Genomic DNA, 23,788 nt, shown 5'->3' with positions numbered 1-23,788 from the left:
ACCTTCACACACACACACACACCCACTCCCATTCTTACTGTTTTGTTAATTTAGCTCCCACCTGAAAGATGCCTATCTTGAGTAGTTTAGGTGGATTGATTAGGGGGTTAACTTTTGAATTGGAATATTGTTTGGGGTGATGGGTTATACTGATTATTCCTTGCTATGGGTCATAGGTTCTGCCAATTATCCTTTAAGATGAGGGTTGATCTGGTCTTCACTTTGAACTTAAATGTACAGAACTATTAGGTTGGAAATGTAAGAACAGAACAATCTTGGTGAGGCTACTTTCACTGTTCTCCAGAATCCTAGGCTTCTGACAAATAAAGTTTAGTGGACCTGTCCCCGTCTCTGCATATTGGCTGATGGTGACAGGTGGTGGGACACTCTTGGTCCAGTAACACAAAGGAAGTTGGAAGTGGGTCCCTCTCATGATGGAGAAAAGGTGATAAAGAGAGACACAAAAGCTGTGCAGAGGTATAAATACCCGCTTTCTTTTCATTTGAAATGGGCTGCAAGTCTTTTGGGTTTTTTTTTTTTTTTTTTTTTGAGACAAAGTCTTACTTTATTGCCTTTGGTAGAGTGCTATGACCTCATAGCTCACAGAAACCTCAAACTCTCGGGCTCAAGCAATTCTCTTGCCTCAGCCTCCCAAGCAACTGGGACTACAACCACCAGCCACAACACCTGGCTATTTTTAGAGAACAGGGTCTTCCTCTTGCTCAGGCTGGTCTTAAACTGAGCTCACGCAATCCACCCGCCTCAGCTTCCCAGAGTGCTAGGATTACCGGCATGACCAACTGCACCCTGCATTTTGGCTGCGAGTGTTTTATTGGTCCCTCTGTGCCTCCAGGCATCATTGCCGTGTTCTATTGGTCTTTGATAATTGTCTCTATCATCACTGGTTACCTAGGTTACCTCATACCCACATCCTTATGGGCCCTCCGAACTTCCTTGTGCAGCAGGCCAATCTTCCATCCCCCTGAAGCTCCTTTCTTTGGGTCCTTTCTCACATACTATGGCAAGACTTCAGATCTTGTGTCTATATTCTTTTTTTTTTTTTTTTATAGAGACAGAGTCTAACTCTATTTCCCTCGGTAGAGTGCTGTGGCGTCACACAGCTCACAGCAACCTCCAACTCCTGGGCTTAGGCGATTCTCTTGCCTCGGTCTTCCAAGTAGCTGGGATGACAGGCACCCACCACAACCCCCAGCTATTTCTTTGTTGCAGTTTGGCCAGGGCCGGGTTTGAACCCGCCACCCTCAGTATATGGGGCCGGCGCCCTACCCACTGAGCCACAGGTGCTGCCCCAGAATTTCTTTTTTTTTTTTTTTTTTTTTTTTGTGGTTTTTGGCCGGGGCTAGGTTTGAACCTGCCCTGGCATATGGAACCGGCACCCTACTCCTTGAGCCACAGGCGCCGCCCTTGTGTCTATATTCTTATTTCCATCTTTCAACATGTCTCATATTTAAACTATGCTGCTAAAGATAAAAATCTATAATTGGTATATGTAGCTAATGACCTTGACCATGCTTAATTTCTTTCCCTACAGGCCCACTAGTCATGGATAAAGCCAATATCAGTTCCTTCATTTGGTAGTGTATACTGCTGTTGGATTGTAAATCTCAATGGCCTGTCCCTTCCAAACTAATAGATAGCAAATAAATCAAGATTCTCTCTCCCCGAGAATCTGAAACTTGAATAGAATGTTTTGGTATTCTTGAAGCTGAGTCATTGGCACTCTGAGACCATCTCTAAAGTTCCTGATTGAAATGCCAGAATTCTATTCTTTCTTGAGAACTTGATGTCTTGTTTTTTCTTCTTTGTGTGATCAAAGCAATATCTTCCTTTAAATCTATATCAATATCTATATCTACATCTATATCTGTATCTATAACTATCTATGTATTTAATTTGACCAGAGTCAGTTTCTAATGTTTTCAACCAAAGGCCTTGAACTCATACTCAGGGGACAGCAGTCAGGGTGATGTATAATATCATCATTAGAGGCAAAAGTGTTTCTTTGTGTGCTGCCTCAATTAAGAATCTTTTGGGTCTAACATAAGAATGGAACTAAGAGGAAAGAAGAAAATATGTCACATAGGTATGGAAAATGCATTAGGATAAGGACAGTTTCTCGTGGAATCTCCCCAGTGACTCCGTTCCTGCCAAGTGTTCTTTCTAATTAACTCCTGTTTTCTATCAGGCTAAAAGGCTGCAGGATACTTGGAAAGGGATAGAACTACCCTTCACTTCTTATTTTGTAAGGTGAACAAAACTTTCTCCCAAGTCAGTCCTATGCAACTCTCAAATAAATTTAAAGGCTCTAGCATCCAAGGGTCTGTGTTGCCTCCATCCAGCCCTCAACTACTAGATAGTAGAGAATGTCTTCCACATAATGCGGCCTCGTGTTCTACACAGTAAACAAGGTCAAGAAAAATGAGTGACAGCGAGAGCAGTCCCTGGGGAAAAGCCAGAATGATCGGCATCACTCATGCTAAGTGATGAACATTAGAAATGAATGAGATTTCATACTGAATATATTAGCTTGAGTTATTTGTGGATGGGAGAACTTACCTCCAAGCCATTAGAACAACCAGTATCTTGCTGCCACTCCCCCCTCAACCAAAATTGAATATTTGTAAAACTAAGTTTTCATCTATCCTTTTACTGAGATGAATTGGTAAGCGAAGTATTTCAGAGCCCAAACACCTATGCATACAACTCTGTTTATGGTGAGGGAAGAGGAAAATAATTTCCTGAAAAGTCATGCAGGCATCTCTGAGGATCTAAAGAAAAGTGTAAATAGCCACAAGAATGACCAAAACTGGACAGCTCAGAGCAAGTTGCTTTTCTAGTTCTGCAGCTAGTTGCATGTATTTCCCAATAGTATAGTGTTAAATGTGTGTGCAGTGGATGGGAAAAGGCTTTAGGACAAGGAAAGTAGTGTACTGGGCAGTCAGAACAACAAATTCTGGCCTCAGGCCCTTACAACTGTTAACCGTCTAGTCTTGATACGGCATTTCTTCTCTTAGTTGCATTTCCTCTATTCCTATGAGATCGCCATGATTGTTTGATTTCACTCTCTCTGTCTTTTTTCTCCATTTCTGTGATCATTCGATTATATTCTGTAATTTTGAGAGCTATTTTTATATTTTGACTTAAGTTTTTCTCTTATTGTCATAAATAATTTCATTATTCTTCAGAATTTTAAAAATCAAAAAAATGAGTGATTTCTTCTCTGGGACTCCCTAGATATAGGCGATAGAACCTTCATAGCTGACCACCTCCCTACAGTGACCACCTCCTTAAGTTGACCTCATTTTCATAGACTGGACATGTGCCACATGTACATATCAGTGGGCTAGGCCTAGTTCCTTATGTTGACCACTCCCATATATTGACCAGTTTGTAACAGTCCCTTGGGTGGTCAACTTCTTCTATGTACATGTATATAAGAATAGATATATTTATCTACCTCATACGTGATATAAACATAAATGAAGTATAAAAGACAGTTAAAAATATCTATGGTGACTATATTTTATTTTTATGAAATAATATGCACATAATAAATTTTTATGCCAGGGTCTCAGTCTAACTGCCAATTCAGACAGCAAGGCGCCATCCGGTTAGAAGTCCACGTGGAAGAAACAGCAAGGTGCCAGCATCTCCCCTGCAGGTGTTCAGCCCTTCCAGCAAGCTGGGTTCCTCCATCCACAGGAGCGTCAACACCTCCAGGGCTAAGGCAGCAGGTCATGGTGCTGCCTTGTCCTGCATCAATAAGATGCAGATGGTGTGGGAACAGAGTATGTCAAATGATAACGAAAGAAAGGCAATTAGTCAAATCTAGAATGTGGAAAATTCCTCAGGAGAAAGGACCTAATGTCTTCAACAATAAATGTCATAAACATAGGCAGAGGGAGAAGAAATTGTAAACTTAAAAGTTTGGTTACAAATTTTTTACAAATAACAAATCCTTATTTTATTTGTAAACAAACAAATTGGTCAAAGACATTTTTGAGAAAATCAAGGAAGTTATAATAAGGAATAATTATTAACTTTAATAGGAATAACAATGAATTTATGATTCTATTTTTTTAAAGCCTATCTGTTAGAGATATGTTTCTGGTAAATTATAATGCCATGTGGATTTTTATTTTATTTTATTTTATTTTTTGGATTTTGATTTTAACTTCAGTACCACTTCAGCAAACTGTGTTGTTGGGGATGGGCAGGGTGATTGCTAACAAGATGGACCGAATGTCAGTAATTGTGGGACATGGATGAATGCATAATGGCGTCACACTCTCCACTTTTGTAAATATTTATAAATTTCCATAGTCAGAGTGGTAAGTTTGTAGGTGATCTTTCCTTTCCATTATTTTCTAATTTTTTTACTATAATTAATATTAATTGGGCCACAGGAAAAGTTTTAAGGATTTTAAATGTATGTCTTGTATTCTAAGTGCTTTCCCTTCCCTTTTCTAACTAGAACCTGTTCATCCATCAAGCACGACTGACAGTTTTAAAAACTTTTGAGAAATGAATTTTGACATTATCAGAAAAGATGCCATCTTCCATCAGAATTTCGGTTGAGATCACATTTCTGAAATACTGTATAGGCATCATAATTTTTTTTTTTTTTTTGTAGAGACAGAGTCTCACTTTATGGCCCTTGGTAGAGTGCCGTGGCCTCACACAGCTCACAGCAACCTCCAACTCCTGGGCTTAAGCGATTCTCTTGCCTCAGCCTCCCGAGTAGCTGGGACTACAGGTGCCCGCCACAACGCCCGGCTATTTTTTGGTTGCAGTTTTTGGCCGGGGCCGGGTTTGAACCCACCACCCTTGGTATATGGGGCCGGGGCCTTACCGACTGAGCCACAGGCGCCGCCCTAGGCATCATAATTTTGATCCATGTACACTACTATTTGTTATTGGCTCGTTTCTTGCTTTTTTTTTTCCTTTCTTTTTTACTATCAATAATCCAGGCTGCTATAATATATGTACAAATATCTTCTATCTTATATTCTATTTTGATTACTATTATTTATTTTGTTCAATTGTTTTTGAGACAGAGTCTCACTCTGTCACACTTGATAGAGGGCTGTGATGTCATCATAGCTCACAGCAACCTCAAACTCTTGAGCTCAAAAGATTCTCCTGCCTCAATCTCCTGAGTAACTGGAATTATAGACACCCACCCCCACACCCTGCTGGTTTTTCTATTTTTAGTTGAGACAGGGTCTCACTCTTATTCAGGTTGCTCTCCAGTTTCTGAGATGCAGCAATCCAACCACCTTGACCTCCCAGAGCTCTGGGATTTTATCATACCTGGCTCTGTTATTATTATTTGGATTCAGAAGTTATTTCATTTACTTCTGGTTTTATTCTCTTTCCCCTGAGATGCAACTATAATCTCTTTTGAATAACTACCATAAGCAGAGAAATTATCCTCAGATAACTTCTTACTTCTCTTCAAAGTATATTCCCTAGAAATTCTCACGTTCTACTCTCAAGAGAAAGCACCACCTTCTTTTTTTTTTTTTTTTTTTTTTTGTAGAGACAGAGTCTCACTGTACCGCCCTCCGGTAGAGAGCTGTGGCGTCACACGGCTCACAGCAACCTCCAACTCTTGGGCTTACGCGATTCTCTTGCCTCAGCCTCCCGAGCAGCTGGGACTACAGGCGCCCGCCACAATGCCCGGCTATTTTTTTGTTGCAGTTTGGCCGGGGCTGGGTTTGAACCCGCCACCCTCGGCATATGGGGCCGGCGCCCTACTCACTGAGCCACAGGCGCCACCCAGCACCACCTTCTTGAGCCATTAATGTAAGCATCTTGGCACGTGGGAAATATCGAGGTAATTATAACAACAATGATTTCCTTTCCTCTCCATACCCTTCCATGTCTCTCTCTTGCAGCTGCTTCCTTTTGTCTCAGGTCCTATTGTTGTTATCCATCTCCTATGATCCTAGTTCTCCAGACCTTATGGTCCATTCCACTGGGCCTGTTAACCCTGTATCCTTGATCACTTTTCTCTGTTGAATTATTCAGATTTCCAGTGCTAGACTTAGACAAAACTTCTTTCCTAAAAAAGAGCTATCATTTCATTGCTCTTTTCTTTATGCATATGGTTTCACTTGCAAATGACAATTCGTCTTCCTTCATGAAACCTCTACCAGCAAAAATCCATTTTCCTTGTTTTCTGTTTAAATTCTGGAGCCTCTACTACATACTCTTATGTGACTGTTTAAGTTTTATTTTAAACAGTCATTTGAGCAGAGAGTAGCCAGTTCAGTTCTTTAATTTTCCATTTTATTTAGTGGTTCGAAACTGACCTGATTGTGTCTCTCTCACTTTAGTTATGACTGGTTCCTGAGAACCCATAGAGCCCACAAGGGACCTATGTTTGCATATCACTATTGCCTTTTCAATGGGCTTTCACATCTGTCTTATTTGTATATCATTTCAAGACTGTTCTTAGTCCCTAGCTTCTAATTGTATTAGCCACAGCCTTGGGAATTTTCTGTTCTGTGCTTGCACTTGCCTGTGTGGGCCCTTGGTAACAGCATAGAATTATGCACTGAGTTTGGTTCTCTGGGGAACCAATTTTGTTCTGTGCCCCCATTATTATGGTAATACGTGCCTTTGGTTCTGTATAGAAGCATTAAAAATGTGCACAACATGTATCCTCTTCAAATATTATCCTAGGAAGCCTGGTGGATGAATAAAGCAAAAATATAGTTTCTCCAAAACAAATCCACCAAGAAAATCCTGTAAAGAATTATGTTAGCAATCCAGATGAAGGAGGTATGCTTCAACAACAAAAATAAAGCAAGCAACATGCATTTAGATACAATCTCACATTGCCTTTCTGTAGCATCTGACATTTTCTAAACTTTTCACATGCTATTATATCTTTTTTCTTTCTCCTTCCAGAAGTTAGTTATGTCCTTATTTTCCAAAAATGAAGCATTTTTTGTTTATTGTTTTTGTTTTTCCCTCACAGCATGTGTCAGGAGGAAGCAGAGGAATGACTTTGGCTCTGTGGTGATAGCTAAAATCTTTCCACGTCTGCTCCTCAAGCCTGCAAAGTCAACAGGCAGCAACAGTGATTTTCACGTGGGTACCTCAGCACCTGGCGTGGTCGCTACTACAGGCAGGTGTTCTCGGAATGCAGCTCAATGAAGAAATTGAACCATGGGCGGCGCCTGTGGCTCAGTGAGTAGGGCACCGGCCCCATATACGGAGAGTGGTGGGTTCAAACCCAGCCCCGGCCAAACTGCAACAACAACAACAAAAAAATAGCCGGGCGTTGTGGCAGGCGCCTGTAGTCCCAGGTGCTCGGGAGGCTGAGGCAGGAGAATCGCGTAAGCCCAAGAGTTAGAGGTTGCTGTGAGCCGTGTGACGGCACGGCACTCTACCCGAGGGCGGTACAGTGAGACTCTGTCTCTACAAAAAAAAAAAAAAAAAAGAAAAGAAAAGAAATTGAACCTCTTCATGTCATTTTTATGGCATATCTCCTTTCCACTCTTTCTTACAGATCCCATCTTCCTCAGCAATTTGTTGTTCTACCTGCTTAGGTAATTTGTCAGTCTCTGTTAGACTCGTTTAGACTATTTTGCCCTTGACTCCCCATGCATTGATCCCCAGGACAGTACCAAACAGAGGCTGGAAAGTTTGCAAATGAAGTGGCAAAGAGAAAGAGACATGAAGCAATTTACCCCAAATCATGTAACAATTAGATGACAAATGTTGGACTACAACTCAAGTCTCTGCTGAGAATTCAGTGCTTTTCTTTTTTTCATTTAAACCAGATTGCTTCATAAAAGTAGATCGGTGAGAAAATAAAAATTTCCAAACTGCAGTGTGACTGATAAAACAACATGGAAACAGATCTATTGCACAGAAGGCACTTGAGCATCTGCCAGCCTGGTCTCCTCATGTTTTGTTTATAACCCACTTTCCTTGGGCAGCAGGGGGTAACGCAACAACCATCAGAGTGAACTTAGGCTACAGTTTTATGTTGCTGAGTGTGTTGAGTCATTTCTCTTAGTTCACATTTCTACTTCACTTTATCTTCTCAGTCATTATCATGGCTTTTATCCCTTCTTTATTTTGACAGTTAGGATTTTGTAGCCATTATCCAAATGAAATATCGATTCTCACTTGTGATTCCTTAATCCTTCCCCCAGTAGAATTACCTACTTACTTGATACAATAGGTAGACCCGTAGGGTTAAAAACACTTTTATAATGAACTAATAACAGGGTGCAGTGGCACGTGCACCTATAAGGAGGCTGAGGCAGGAGAATCGCTTGAGCTCAGGAGTTCAAGGCCAGTCTGGGCAAAATAGCGAGACCCTCTCTGATCCTTCCGTTCTGAAACAAAAACAGAAACAAAGACATTGTGAAAAGCTGTTTACAGGGCGGCGCCTGTGGCTCAGTGAGTAGGGCGCCGGCCCCATATGCCGAGGGTGGCGGGTTCAAACCCAGCCCCAGCCAAACTGCAACCAAAAAATAGCCGGGCGTTGTGGCGGGCGCCTGTAGTCCCAGCTGCTCGGGAGGCTGAGGCAAGAGAATAGCTTAAGCCCAAGAGTTAAGAGGTTGCTGTGAGCTGTGTGATGCCATGGCACTCTACCCAGGGCGGTACAGTGAGACTCTGTCTCTACAAAAAAAAAAAAAAGAAAAGCTGTTTACAAAAACATCAATTAAGTCACAGAAAATAGAAACTGAAATTGGAAATGATCGCCATCAGCTTCTCCAATGTGTGCTAAGCTCTTTTGCTGAAAAGGCTTTTTTAAAAAGAGCCTTACTATTCAGGTGAGAAAGAAACAGCCAAATCACTAACTTATTAGTTAGTGATTCCTAGTTTTCAACTATATTTTATATTCTTTCATAACATAGTCATTATTTCCTGAGGCCTGTATAATATTGTATTTAACTAACTCCCCAATATGTAATTGCGATGTAATGTTTCTATTATTTATTATTCCCTGATTTTAATCTTTTATTTGATTAAAATCTCAGTTTGTTTTTTATGTATGAATATTATTAGCAGTCTAAAAATGGCATTCCTCAATAAACAGTATGAGTCAACCTAGGAAATAGAGAATTAGGTACTCACTATCAGAGAACTGCTTTAGAAATAGACTGGGCCTACCCAGATAAAAGGAAGTCAGGTAGGGCTGCACTGTGAAAATATTAGAGAAGATAAATAAATGGAAGACTTAATATGATTTATTTTTACACTTGTTTATTTTGCCTCTTGCTCCTCCTTGAATGCCCTCTGTCATTTTTTATAACTGGATTTATTGTTCCAATAAGGTTGTGCCTGGACTTTTGACTATAGTCAGAACAGACAAATCACTGCATCTAGCTGAAACTTTGACATACGACATAATAGGGATGTGTGCACAGATGTGCCCCATTGCCTTCTCAAAGTTCTCCATCCCCAATCCAGCTAGCTGGACCTCTCTGAAGGTCCTCTGAGGTCAACATAATTTTAATAAGGTTTTAACTGAAGGATGGCCTTGACCTTCAGGCATATTTGTAACCAAGATTCCTCTGAATGATTACCTCTTCCATGAGTCATTCAGCCTGCGTCACATTTCCCAGCAGTGCTTACATTCTGATTAACCATGGATTCCTATAAGCCCAGCTCCTCCTACCACTTACGATTCAAATAACCTGAATTATTTGCATGGCGTTATCAATGCCGTCCCTCTCCTGTCTTTATGGTTTTGCACACACGGCATCTACTTAGGAAGGTCCATCTGTATCCACTCTGTTTTCCACTTCATCATTCCTTCATTCCTCCACTTTACACATGATCCATCATCAGAATTAATCTTAGCTGACTCTCCTCCAAAAGCTTTCCCTGAGCTTATCCTGAAATAACATTTTTCTCTGCTAACTTACCATTTATCTTAAGTTAGTATATAGCTTCTCTAACTGTCACGAAGTGAAATTGATTGGGAGAAGATGGAACTTGAAAAGAAATCTGCCCTTTAATACAGCCCCTGGGGGGATAGGCCTGGCTGGAGGTGATGTCAGGTCTTTCTAGATGATGTTTTTAGAAACTGAAGACTGTTAACAACCACAACACAGCATAAGCCCAGACAAGCTGTCAGAGCAGAACCTAAAACTAGGTCTATCAACTGGTAGGTGAATGAATTTGGGGAATTGTGTTAGTAAATAGAGGAAGATTGTCCAGCAGAAGGAAGGCAGGCAGAGATGCTGTGAAAACCTATTGAGGAAAGATGGCTAAGAAATAGCAGAAATACCACACAGCCTAAGGTGCTGTGAGATTAAACCTGTTACTGAATGCTAAATCATATATAGGGCTTTAAACAACAAAAGAAGATAGGTTAGGCAGCGCCTGTGGCTCAAGGAGTAGGGCGCCGGTCCCATATGCCGGAGGTGGTGGGTTCAAACCCAGCCCTGGCCAAAAAACCACAAAAAAAAAAAAAAAAAAGAAGATAGGTTAGGTCAAGGTTAAGAGCAAGAATAAAATTTGAGTCCCGAGGGCAGTGCCTGTGGCTCAGTGGGTAGGGTGGGGCTGGCCCCATATACCAAGGGTGGTGGGTTCAAACACAGCCCCGGCCAAACTGCAACAAAAAAATAGCAGGACACTGTGGCGGGTTCCTGTAGTCCCAGTACTTGGGAGGCTGCAAGAGAATCGCCTAAGCCCAGGAGTTGAAGGTTGCTGTGAGCTGAGGGCTATAAAATGTTATTTTCTACAAAAAAAAGAGTCTTGAAATACTTAGCTAGAAATATTTTATTCCTTCCTACAGATGACAAACATAGAGAACAATTTATTGGTATAGGATGAATTTCAGGTGTTTCACTAAGAAGGCTAGGACAGAAATATCTCTTCTATTGCAAGTAAACAGTAAAGCACTAAACTCCAAATACAGCTGCAGGTACTGTCTCCTGCTGACTTGTGTGTATGGGTCAGGAAAGAAAAGCTCAGAGGTAAAAACATATAGAAAAAAGCAAAGGGTGGCATTTACTTGCAAAAAAACAAAATGTAGGAAAATCAGATTTCAGAAAAAAGAAAACTGGCCTAACAAATTTCAAAAATAGAACACTTTGGTTTTTTTTGAGATAGAGTCTCACTTGGTCACCCTAGGTAGAGTGCCATGGCATTATGCTCACAGCAACCTCCAACTCTTGGGCTCAAGCAATCCCCTTGCCTCAGCCTCTCAAGTACCTGGGACTCCAGGCTGCAGACACCTACCACAATGCCCGGCTATGTTTTAGAGATGCGGAGTTGCTCTTGCTCAGGCTGATGAGCTCACACAATCTACCTTCCCTGGCCTCCCAGATTGCTGGATTACAGGCGTGAGCCACTGCACCTGGCCTAGAATACTTTTTTTAACCAAACAATATTATGAAGATTATCAAGTTTACACTGGTCTCTTTGTAGTAGAAAACACTATTATCATGGTTACCAGATTCACAAAGTTCATGACATATTTTCAGACAATATGTAACAATTCAAAATCAGAGATAAAGTCATTTTAATTAAAGGGTTAGCAACTTCCAGGAAATGCTCAAGGTATTTTTATTTATTTGGAGGACCACAAGTAGATAGCAACCTTTATCTTTTTTATTTATATCAGAGCAAAGAGTTTTATTTCTTTCTTTAGCAGCGGGACTTGATGGCTGAGCTTCCATGATATCAGAGCCAGATGTCACAGCTGGTTTCACCCTCTGTCTTGTGGTCATGTTTCCTCCGCCTGTAAGTCATGTCTGTCTACCTACCTTTGCTTAATGATTTCCTCAATCATGGCTATGATTTTGTAGTTTACTTTGAGCCATTTTACTTTTATAGGCGTAGTAAGAAGTGTTGATTAACATGTAATAAACTCTTTATTTTTTTCTTTATTTCTTCTTGTATTTTTTAATGGAATAATATGATAAACATATTAAGGCTTACAAGTTTGTGTCTATCTGTAGACTTGTCGATTCCTTATGGTTTTAAATTATTTTTATGTGTTTATTAGCTCAGTCAAGAGTAGACCAAACTATCCAAATACACCTCTATCTCATTCCATCTTCAGTATTTGTAATTTAAGGGTGTCCTTTTTCAAAAAGATACCCTCGTTTCTCAGTGTCCCTGCCCTGCCAAGAGGAGACATTCTTTCTCACTTCCAAGACTCAGATTACTGAGTTCATAGAGCAAGTACTAGGTCAATTTCCTGAAAGACTGTTATAGCTTCTGAGTATAAAAGATAGAACTTATTTTATTACTAGAATCATCTTGGTTAGTTAAATGGAATTTGTTGCACGGTTAGATGAAAATTTTGATTTTTCCAATTATATTCAGATAGAAGGGAGGACTGACTCTTATGCAACCAGCACAAATAACTACATGATCATTAAAAGTACAGGCTTTTATTAAAGGTAACTTTGTATAATAACTAAGAGTGCTTAATTGACAAAACCAAATGTTATATCACAATTTTTTTTTCTCTTTTTTTTTATTGTTGGGGATTCATTGAGGGTACAATACACAATTTTTTTTTTAAATCATTATCTGTATGTTTTTCTTGGCAGGTTATCAGCTTTGAATTTGTATTAGGAATTTCTAAAAAATACATTTTTGTTTTTTTTTGAGACAGAGTTTCACTCTCTTGCCCAGACTAGTATTCTGTGGCTTAGCCTGGGTCACAGCAACCTCAAACTCTTGGGATCAAGTGATCCTTCTGCCTCGGCCTCCCAAGTAACTGGGATTACAGGTGCCCACTGCAACACCTGCCTAATTTCATTATTTTTAGTAGAGATGGGATCTTGCTCTTGCTTAGCAGGTCTCAAACTCCTGAGCTCAAAAGATCCTTGGCCTCGGCCAGCACCTGTGGCTCTGTGAGTAGGGCGCCAGCCCCATATGCCAAGGGTGGTGGGTTCAAACCCAGCCCCCGGCCAAACTGCAACAACAACAACAAAAAAAAATAGCCGGGTGTTGTGGCGGGCGCCTGTAGTCCCAGCTGCTTGGGAGGCTGAGGCAAGAGAATCATGTAAGCTCAAGAGTTAGAGGTTACTGTGAGCCATGTGACATCATGGCACTCTACCCAAGGGCGGTACAGTGAGACTCTGTCTCTACAAAAAAAAAAAAAAAGGGCAGCGCCTGTGGCTCAAAGGGGTAGAGTGCTGGCCCCATATGCCAAAGGTGGCAGGTTCAAACCCAGCCCCGGCCAAAAACTGCAAAAAAAAAAAAAAAAAAAAAAGATCCTTGGCCTCCCAGAGTGATAGAATTATAGGCATGAGCCACTGTACCAGGCCTCTACAAAATAATTTTTTTTTTTTTGTAGAGACAGTCTCACCTTATCGCCCTTGGTAGAGTGCTATGGCATAACACAGCTCACAGCAACCTCCAACTCCCGGGCTTAGGCGATTCTCCTGCCTCAGCCTCCCAAGTAGCTGGGACTACAGGCGCCCACCACAACGCCTGGCTATTCTTTTGTCGCAGTTTGGCCAGGGCCGGGTTTGAACCTGCCACCCTCCGTGTATGGGTCCGGCGCCCTACCAGCTGAGCCACAGGCGCCGCCCTACAAAATAATTTTTTCTCAACACTGAGGATTCAGATTCAGAGTGTTTTGTTTAGTTTTTACAAATTTAGTGTCCTAAATTGAAGGTTAGAGATCGATTAAGAAGAAAGAAGAAGGGGTTCTCCCATGTTCATTAAAATAGAAAATTAAACTAACTACAATTAAATCGCTTAATTGAGTGCCTTTCATCCTAAGTAATGACTTCTTGTTGTGCTAATCTTCACTTGAGCAGTCTTCTTTTATGAACTCATCTGGTTCTACATTATGGGTATCTTGGAAATGCTGACTCATTCCCTTAGTATAGTTGGAATATTGTTTGTGGGGACAAGGTCAGCCTATTCTGGGAGGCCTACATCCGTGAGTCAATTTCCTGTGGTATCAATAGTATCAACAGTGACTGGTACAGTTTTAGTGAAGCTTTTTAGATATTTCGTCCAGATGACTCAACTTCTGTTTGGTTCTTGTAGAGAGATGGGTAGATAGGTTTAAAGGAAAAGGAGATGTTGTCAAATAACAAGACTGAAAACTTTGGTTAATTTTTTTTTTTTTTTGTCACAGCAAGCAACATCACAGTGGAGATGGGATCCTCTGCCAGGGTATAATACACACTCATGGGATAAAGCTTTAATCAGTGGTTAAAGAGAAAACATAAAGGTGGTGCCTGTGGCTCAAAAGAGTAGGGTGCCAGCCCCATATGCTAGAGGTGGTGGGTTCAAACCCAGCCCCGGCCAAAAACTACCAAAAAAAAAAAACGAGAGAGAGAGAGAAAGAATATAGGAAGGGTAATGAGAGCATTCTGGGGCCTTTAATTTATCCTGCAGATATTATTGTTATCATCAATTGAAAAGTTTATTTTTTTAAATCAATTGGTTTATTTTACCAGTCTTCATATATGAATATGTAAATATACTTCAATCCAACCTGAAAAGTGCACAACTGTTGCAACATAGCCATAGTAATCATACACAATTGCTACATTTAATTAATTTGACTATTTTAACATGCTAGTATTTTTGTAGTTTTGAAAAACAGAGTCGTTCCTATTATAGTATTGCACTAATTATGAATAAATAACTGGAGAATGTAAAACATTAATTTTGTTTCTAACATATCTCCTTGCTGATAACTAGGAAGAGGATCTTTGGGGTTGCCCAGTAGTCATCTGGGAAACCTAGAGATACCATCTTCATTAAAGAATAGTTTATTGGCTTGGTGCCTGTAGCTCAGTAGCTAGGGTGCCAGCCACATAAACTGGGGCTGACGGGTTCGAACCCTGCCCAGGCCTGCTAAACAACAATGACAACTACAACAACAAAATAGCCAGGCATTGTAGCAGCCACCTGTGGTCCTAGCTACTCACGAGGCTGAGGCAAGAGAATTGCTTAAGCCCAAGAGTTGGAGGTTGCTGTGAGCTGTGACGCCACATCACTCCACCCAGGGCGACACAGTGAGACTCTGTTTAAAAAAAAAAAGAGTAGTTTACTATGGACAGCATCCATAGGTCATTGGGTAGGACACCAGCCATATACACCAAGGCTGGTGGGTTCGAACCTGGCCTGGGCCAGCTAAAACAACAATGACAATTGCAACAACAAGAAAAGTAGCCGGGTGTTGTGGCAGGTGCCTGTGGATCCAGCTACTTGGAAGGCTGAGGTAAGAGAATCACTTAAGCCCAAGAGTTTGAGGTTGCTGTGAGCTGTGACACCACAACATTCTACCCAAGGTGATAGCTTGAGACTCTGTCTCAAAATAAATAAATAAATAAATAATAGTTTAATAGTTTTAATGGTTTTATTATTAAAATGGCCTTATTATAGGAATAGTCTAAGTAGTTTCAGTATTTTATATTTGAAGGTTTGAGGGGAACATGGTATGAAAAAAATGGCACAAGGAGAGGTCACAGTCATGCTGGGTATGCCATCAGTTTACGATGGACGGGCTATAAGGTCCACATGTCAGCCCAGGATATAAGCTGTGATGGGTTCCTCCCTAGGAAAGCACAGTCAGGGCCCCAGGGCTCCTGCCTTACTGTCCAAGCCTGTGGTGGTACACTTGAATCTACTTTCTCCTTGAATCTGGGCCCTGGAGTTCAGCACCAAGGCTCATAGCCATGGGGGGAAATTGAGAGCCATTCTTTGAAAGAAAAAAATTTAGCAAAATACATATTTTCCCAAAGTCTTAAGTTTGATTGTGGCCTCGGTACTGTGTGAGTTTCTAGCAGAAGTAGTGGAAACTTAGGCCAATATCAGCCAGCCACTTGCCAGGGTTTGTGTTTCTGAGCTTGCAACATAGCTATAGTAATCATATACAATTGCTACATTTAATTAATTTGAATATTTTAATGTGTTAGTTTTTCTCATGTTGTACTCTTGAAATAGAGTGGTTCCTAATATAGTGTTGCACTAATTATTAATAAATAACTGGAGAATGTAAAACATTAATTTAATTTCTAATATATCTCCTTGCTGATAGCTAGGAAGAGCTATTCATCAATTAGTTGGAAATTACAAGTAAATGTGTCCCTGCATTAAAATGCATGCTCTGATCTACAGGTCTCCTGGAGGCTGAGAACAGAAGACAGGGCATCAGCAGATCAGGATGAAAGCTTATTATCCTGACAGATCAAGAAATCTAGAGCTTCCCTTTTTGTCTTTGTAAAAATAATAGTCTTTCTAACTATGAAGCGCAATGTTCTATAAATCAAAATACAGAAGATACAAGAACTCTCATTCGTATGAGAGTTGTTGCCCAAGGATTCTAGGTGCTCTTTATTCCATATGTAAGAATTACATTAGACTTCAATTCTAATGTAATGAAGTGATCAAGTAATGAAGCTACTTGCTGGGAGCAAAGACTTCTTGAAACTATTTATTACAAAGAATGAATTTCCAATATGTCACAAATTACACTGCAGAAGTATCACATAGAATTCTCATAGACTTAGTATATTAAGTCTCAAATCAACAATCATAAATAATCAACTTAAAAATATCCTTTGTTAGGGTGGTGCCTGTGGCTCAGTCGGTAGGGCGCCAGCCCCATATACCGAGGGTGGCGGGTTCAAACCCAGCCCCGGCCAAACTGCAACCAAAAAATAGCCGGGCGTTGTGGTGGGCGCCTGTAGTCCCAGCTACTCGGGAGGCTGAGGCAAGAGAATCACTTAAGCCCAGGAGTTGGAGGTTGCTGTGAGCTGTGTGAGGCCACGGCACTCTACTGAGGGCCATAAAGTGAGACTCTGTCTCTACAAAAAAAAAATAAATAAATAATAATAACCTATGTTGGCTCAGAGCCTGTGGCTCAAGCGGCTAAGGCGGCAGCCACATACACTTGAGCTGGTGGGTTCAAATCCAGCCCGGGCCCACCAAACAACAATGACGGCTGCAACCAAAAAAATAGCCGGGTGTTGTGGCAGGCGCCTGTAGTCCCAGCTACTTGGGAGGTGGAAGCAGGAGAATTGCTTGAGCCCAGGAGTTGGAGGTTGCTGTGAGATGTGATGCCACTCTACCCAGGGCGACAGCTTGAGGCTCTGTCTCAAAAAAAAAAATAAATAAATAAATAATAAAAATATCCTTTGTTGATATCTTTCAGAACCTAGGAAATAATTTTTTGGCTTCCAATTTTTTTATTTTCTAGTCAATGGCAGAAAATAATCTAAACCAATCTGAAAATAAATTTACAGTAGCAGCATTATTAGTAATAGTAGTTATTAGCAGAAAAACTTTCTATATCCTCATTAAATGGAATATTCCATGCATCACTTAATCCTCCCCAAATAAAAGAGGGTAATTAAAGCTTTCATAAACTCTTTCATTAATGGCCCACAATGATATCAAGGGAGAATGGTCATGTTGATATTTAAAGTTGGTGAACCACTCTTGTATGGAGAACTTGACTTACGTGGAAACTTGACTAAAGTAGATGCTACATTTTTGCTAACAGCAGACTAGACTGGTTCATCATTTTATCACAAAGAAAATCCAAATACCAACACTTCTTCTTTTAGAAGAAGTCCATCTAACAAATTGCACTAAAAGACTCAAAAGTCCTTTTATATTTTATACATGAACATTAATATTGAGTCAACTTAATAAAAAAATTATAAACATGTTGGGCGGCGCCTGTGGCTCAGTCGGTAAGGTGCCGGCCCCATATACCGAGGGTGGCGGGCGCCTGTAGTCCCAGCTACTCTGGAGGCTGAGGCAAGAGAATCGCTTAAGCCCAGGAGTTGGAGGTTGCTGTGAGCTGTGTGAGGCCACGGCACTCTACCGAGGGCCATAAACTGAGACTCTGTCTCTACAAAAAAAAAAAAAAAAAATTTATAAACATGTTATTGCTCATTTAAATTCATTTTTTGCAGATATTATAAACTACATTAAATAAAGTCTACTTTCTTCTAATATTCTACAATTATTAAATACCCTCAAATTTATATTTTAAAATCTAATTTTATATTCTAGCACAACCATACAGTTTACCATTGAGACTAAATTATTCCCTATTTCCTTGATAAGCAAAAACCCACTAATTACCTTGCATGTAATCTTCTCAATACTCATACTGACTTAATTTCTTAAATTAGCAAAAATAAGTACATGCATTAATAGGAGCTAAAGGTATTTGTACATACTGTTCATTTCCAATTGAATAACCACCCTGTAATGTATAAAAATAAAAAGCAGAGATATGTTAAAAATGTTGATAGAGTACATAAAGATTACTCATTAATTATCTCAATAAAATATTAGCCAAGTTTTTTTGGGGGGGGCAGAGTTTCATTTTGTCACCCTCAGTAGAGTACCATGGAGTTATAGCTTACAGCAACCTCAAACTCTTGGGTTTAAGGAATTCTCTTGCCTCGGCCTCCCCAGTAGCTGGGACTATAGGCACCGCTACTATGCCCAATTGTTTGGGGGTTTTTTGTTTGTTTGTTTTCTAAATTTGTTGCAGTTTGGCTGGGGCCGGGTTTGAACCTTCCACCCTTGGTATATGGGGCCAGAGTCCTACCCACTAGGCCACAGGTGCTGCCAGTACCCAGATGTTTTTAGAGGTGGGGTCTTGCTCAGGTTGGTCTCAAACTAATGAGCTCAGGCAATCACCTGCCTTGTCTTCCCAGAGTGCTAGGATCACAGGCGTGAGCCACTGTGCCCAGCCCATAGCCAACTTCTTAAAGTTAAGTAGTATATTAAATTTCAGTTTGGGCGGTGCCTGTGGCTCAGTGGGTAGGGCGCCGGCCCCATATGCCGAGGGTGGTGGGTTCAAACCTGGCCCCAGCCAAACTGCAACAAAAAAATAGCCGGGCGTTGTGGCAGGTGCCTGTAGTTCCAGCTACTCAGGAGGCTGAAGCAAGAAAATCGCCTAAGCCCAGGAGTTGGAGGTTGCTGTGAGCTGTGTGACGCCACGGCACTATACCAAGGGCAATAAAGTGAGACTCTGTCTCTACAAAAAAAAAAAAATTTCAGTTTAAGCTGACACAATACAAAAAAACAAAAACTTACATTAAATTTTTTTTCTTTTTTTTTCTGAAACAGAGTCTTAAGCCGTTTCCCTGGGTAAAGTGCTGTAGCATCACAGCTCACAGCAACCTCCAACTCTTGGACTCGAGTGATCCTTTTGCCTTAGTTTTTTCCTATTTTTAGTAGACACAGGGTGTTGCTTTTTGCTCAGGCTGGTCTCAAACTCTTGAGCTCAAGAAATCCAAGTTCCTCAGCCTCCCACAGTGCTAGGATTACAGAGTGAGCTGCCACACCAGCCTAAAAGTTTTTCAAATGTAAAATTTGAAAGTTTCAAACAAGGTATGTATGTCAGGTTCTTCCCCAGCCCCAGGCAAACTTCAAAAAAAACAACAAAAAAAGCCAGGTGTTGTGGTGGGCACCTGTAGTCCCAGCTCCTGGGGGGGGGTGGGGGGGTGGGAGGGCAGCCCTGAGGCAAGAGAATTGCCTAAATCCAGGAGTTGGAGGTTGCTGTGAGCTGTGACACCACAGCACTCTACCAAGGGTGACAAAGTGAAACTCTGTCTCTAAAAATAATGTTAATAATAATTCAGTTTGGTTGAGCCATTTAGAAAAGCTTCCATTTAGAAAGCTCTGATTAATTAGGACATTTTATAAACCAGAACATACATGCCAACAAGAATTCTAACATTGTGATATAATTAAAGAGAAAAATATAATTTATTTAAATCAAAATATCAAATCATTTGCATTTTCCAAGGATTTCCTATGATTAGAAATATTGCTGAACTTGTCCATAGACATACACCCGTGAACGTGCTGAAGCTCATTAAAAATATTACTGAAATTTACTTTATTTTATTATTTTTTGTTGTTATCGTTGCCCTGGGTAGAGTGCTGTTGCATCCCAGCTCACAGCAACCTCAAACTCTTGGGCTTAAGCGATTCTCTTGCCTCAACCTCCCAAGTAGCTGGGACTACAGGAACCTGCCACAATGCCCAGCTATTTTTTGGTTGTAGTTGTTGTTGTTGTTTGGCAGGCCGGGCTGGGTTCAAACCCACCAGCTCAGTGTATGTAGCACTGAGCTACAGGCTCCAAGCCTGAAATTTATTTTAATCAAATAGGAAAACCCTTCACCGTTTTTTCTGGAATGCCCAAATCCTTAGCGTTATGTAGTTCCTCTCACCTGCCTGCCTTCTTCCCCTTATTTTCTTACGTGACGACCAAGTCCAATAACTAAATCTCTGGGATGCAGTTCAGCAAGTTACTTGTGTTTATACATAGTATGTAACCAATGAAAACAGGACTTCCATAAATTTTAAGGGGTTGTTAATCTAATTCTTTAATTTTCTCCAGAAATTGGAAAACTTAGAATTTGTTTGAAAGATATTCACATACATATAATGAAAAGTCATTATCAAATGCTGGGCCAGTAATGGTTTTCTCCCAATTTTATTACGTATTTTTGTGTGCTAATTATTTACAGTCTTCATCCAATTAGATTATAGGTTAGAGATATAATTTTTGGGGTTTAGTAATACTCTATTGTTGACATATTTGACATACACAACATTTTTCACATCTTATTTTGATTCATTTTTATATTTCCATGAGATATACCTTTTTTCTTTAAAAAGAGAGAAATTTCTATACTTGAAACTCTTTAGAGTTTTCAAAAGAACATAGAACTCTAAATGAACCAAAATGACAATTCCCACTACAAAATGCATGCAGCTTCATTAATGCTTTGTTTAGACACACCAAGCGAAACCCTCTCAGGAGTCAGAGCTCTCCATTTTTCAAGCCCTGCAAGACTGTCTTCAAAAGTCTACAGCAGTGATTCAATTTGAGTGTGCATCAAAGCACCTTGAAGACTTATTTAGATAGATTCCTTGGCCTTCACTTGACAGAATATAACTCAGTGGACGAGGTCAGAGAATTTGCATTTCTAACAATTTCCCAGGTGATGCTGATATGACTGATGGGGGAACCACTTCAATGACCTTTCTCTTATGGTGTTCAAAAAATAACCAATTGGGCGGCGCCTGTGGCTCAGTGAGTAGGGCGCCGGCCCCATATGCCGAGGGTGGCGGGTTCAAACCCAGCCCCGGCCAAATTGCAACAAAAAAATAGCGGGCGTTGTGGCAGGCGCCTGTAGTCCCAGCTGCTCGGGAGGCTGAGGCAGGAGAATCATGTAAGCCCAAGAGTTAAGAGGTTGCTGTGAGCTGTGTGATGCCACGGCACTCTACCTGAGGGCGGTATGTGAGACTCTGTCTCTACAAAAAAAAATAAAAAATAAAAAATAAACCAAAAAATGACCAATTTCTGTGCCCAATTCATCTGTCAATGTTTTCTAAGAGAAAAACAGAAAGAAAAAGAGAAAATAGGGCGGCGCCTGTGGCTCAGTGAGTAGGGCGCCAGCCCCATATGCCGAGGGTGGCGGGTTCAAACCCAGCCCCGGCCAAACTGCAACCAAAAAAAAATAGCCGGGCGTTGTGGCGGGCGCCTGTAGTCCCAGCTGCTCGGGAGGCTGAGGGAAGAGAATCGCGTAAGCCCAGGAGTTAGAGGTTGCTGTGAGCCGTGTGACGCCACGGCACTCTACCTGAGGGCGGTACAGTGAGACTCTGTCTCTACAAAAAAAAAAGAAAAAGAGAAAATAAGAGAAATGGCCACAATACGCAACTAAGAACACTTAAAAACAGTAAGAGAAGACTTTTATTTTACACCCACACAAAGCTTTACCATTATATCTATATGTCAGTGATGCCGGAATTTCACTCTTCAGTAGGTCCTTGATCTAGGGGATTGGAAGAATGAACATACAGACCACAGATAAGTGATAAAATAGGACTTTTATTAGAAGTTATAAAGGAATACAGAAAAGCACCAGAGCTTCTGGAAAGGGGAAAGAACTGAAGAACTCTCCAGAGTCTCCATGTGGGCTCTTTTATCTAGGGGTCTTAGGTCTAGAGGATTACACATGGTCAGCAATTGGTAGATGGAAAAACATCTCCTCAAAGTTAGTGAGTGCATTAACAAATGAATGGATGTAGTTCCTCCTCCACTAGGGCGAGGTTGTCAGGTCCTTTACAGTCTTTGTCCCTGAGAAAGGATTAGGGTATGTACTACCCAACGTGGAACTGCCCCAAAAAACCATCACAGCCCGCTTTGTTCATGATCTTTCAGAGCCCAGAGGGTGTATCCCGAGAAGGCAGTCTGCTTCTGCCTGTAAATGGGGGTCTGTCCGCTGAACTCACCTGGGCCTAGAGAAGGGGTGGGACTCCCTGTCTAAGCCTGAGTGGTGGAATCCTGTATCGTCAGAAGGAAGCATAGAACCTCCAAACTCACTGTCTTTCTTCTTTGCCGCTTTGTTGCAGTCATTCTTTTTTTTCTTTCTTTTTTTTTTTTTTTTGAGACAGAGTCTCATTATGTCAAACTCAGTAGAGTGCTGTAGTGTCACAGCTCACAACAATCTCAAACTCTTGGGCTTAAGAGAGTTTCCTGCCTCAGCCTCCCAGTACTTGTGACTACAGGAGCCCATCACAATGCCCAGTTATTTTTTTTTTTTTTTGAGATGGGGTCTCACTCTTGCTCAGGCTGGCCTCAAACTCATGCGCTCAGGCGATCTACCCTCCCAAATGCTGGGATTATAGGCATGAGCAAGCACACCTGGCCTTTAACCCTTATTTTAAATGATAATCAGCATAAGTCAGTGACCTGTTACAACATTCCAATTCAAAAATTAATCTCCTGGCTGGGCCCCTGTGTCTCAGCAGCTAGGGTGCCACCCATATACACTGGAGCTGGTGGGTTCGAATCTAGCCTGGGCCTCCCAAACAGTGACAACTACAACCAAAAAATAGCAAGGCATTGTGGCAGGTGCCTGTAATCCCAGCTACTTGGGAGGGAAAGGTAAGAGAATCGCTCAAGCTCAAGAATTTGAGGTTATTGTGAGCTGTGATGCACTCTACTGAGGGTGACACAGTGAGACTGTCTCAAAAAAAAAAGTTAATCTCCTAAATCAATCCACCTGAACTACTCAAGATAGGCATCCTTAGGGTGGGAGCTAAATTTACAAAACAGTAAGAATGGGAGATAAAATGTGAAGGTCACTTAGGATTCACGTTGGCCATAGCCTGCCCGACTCATCTCACTCTCACTATAGGTGCTTTCCTCCCCATGTGCTCTCAGCTAACAGCGTAACTAATCAAGGTTCTATGCTGTGAGATGACCAAATCTTCGTTCCTCACAGAGAAATATCCTTGATAATCTATTTGTGTGAGCTTGCTGTGGTCATCATTAATTTATCTTATTTTTAAAAATTAATGAACTTTATTTTTTAGAGCAGTTTTAGATTTATGAAGAAATTGAACAGAAAATACAGAGAGTTCGACATCCCATGAGTCATTTGGGAGGGTAGATTGCCTGACTGCCATGGCTAGTTTACATTAAGGTTCATGCTAATGTAAATGTGTGTGATATAGGTCTATGGAGCTTGTCAAATGCACAATGTCATGTATCCACAATTACAGTGTCATACAGAAGAGTTTCACTCCTTTAAAAATCCTGTGCTTCACTTATTCAACCTTCTACCCCACCTGTCACCCCTGGCAACCACTGATCTTTTACTATCTCTATAGTTTTGCCTTTTCCAGGCAAACTAGTCGTATAGTTGAAATATAGACTTCCCAGACTGGCTCTTTTCACTTAGCAAATTGCACATAAGTTTCTTCAACATCTTTTTGTGACTTCTTAGCTCTTTTATTTTATCACTGAATCAAGTAT

This window comes from Nycticebus coucang, chromosome 1 (genome assembly GCF_027406575.1).
Source record: "Nycticebus coucang isolate mNycCou1 chromosome 1, mNycCou1.pri, whole genome shotgun sequence".
NCBI lineage: Eukaryota > Metazoa > Chordata > Mammalia > Primates > Lorisidae > Nycticebus > Nycticebus coucang.
The sequence above is the reverse complement of the archived record's forward strand: the minus strand, read 5'-3'. Positions refer to the sequence as shown.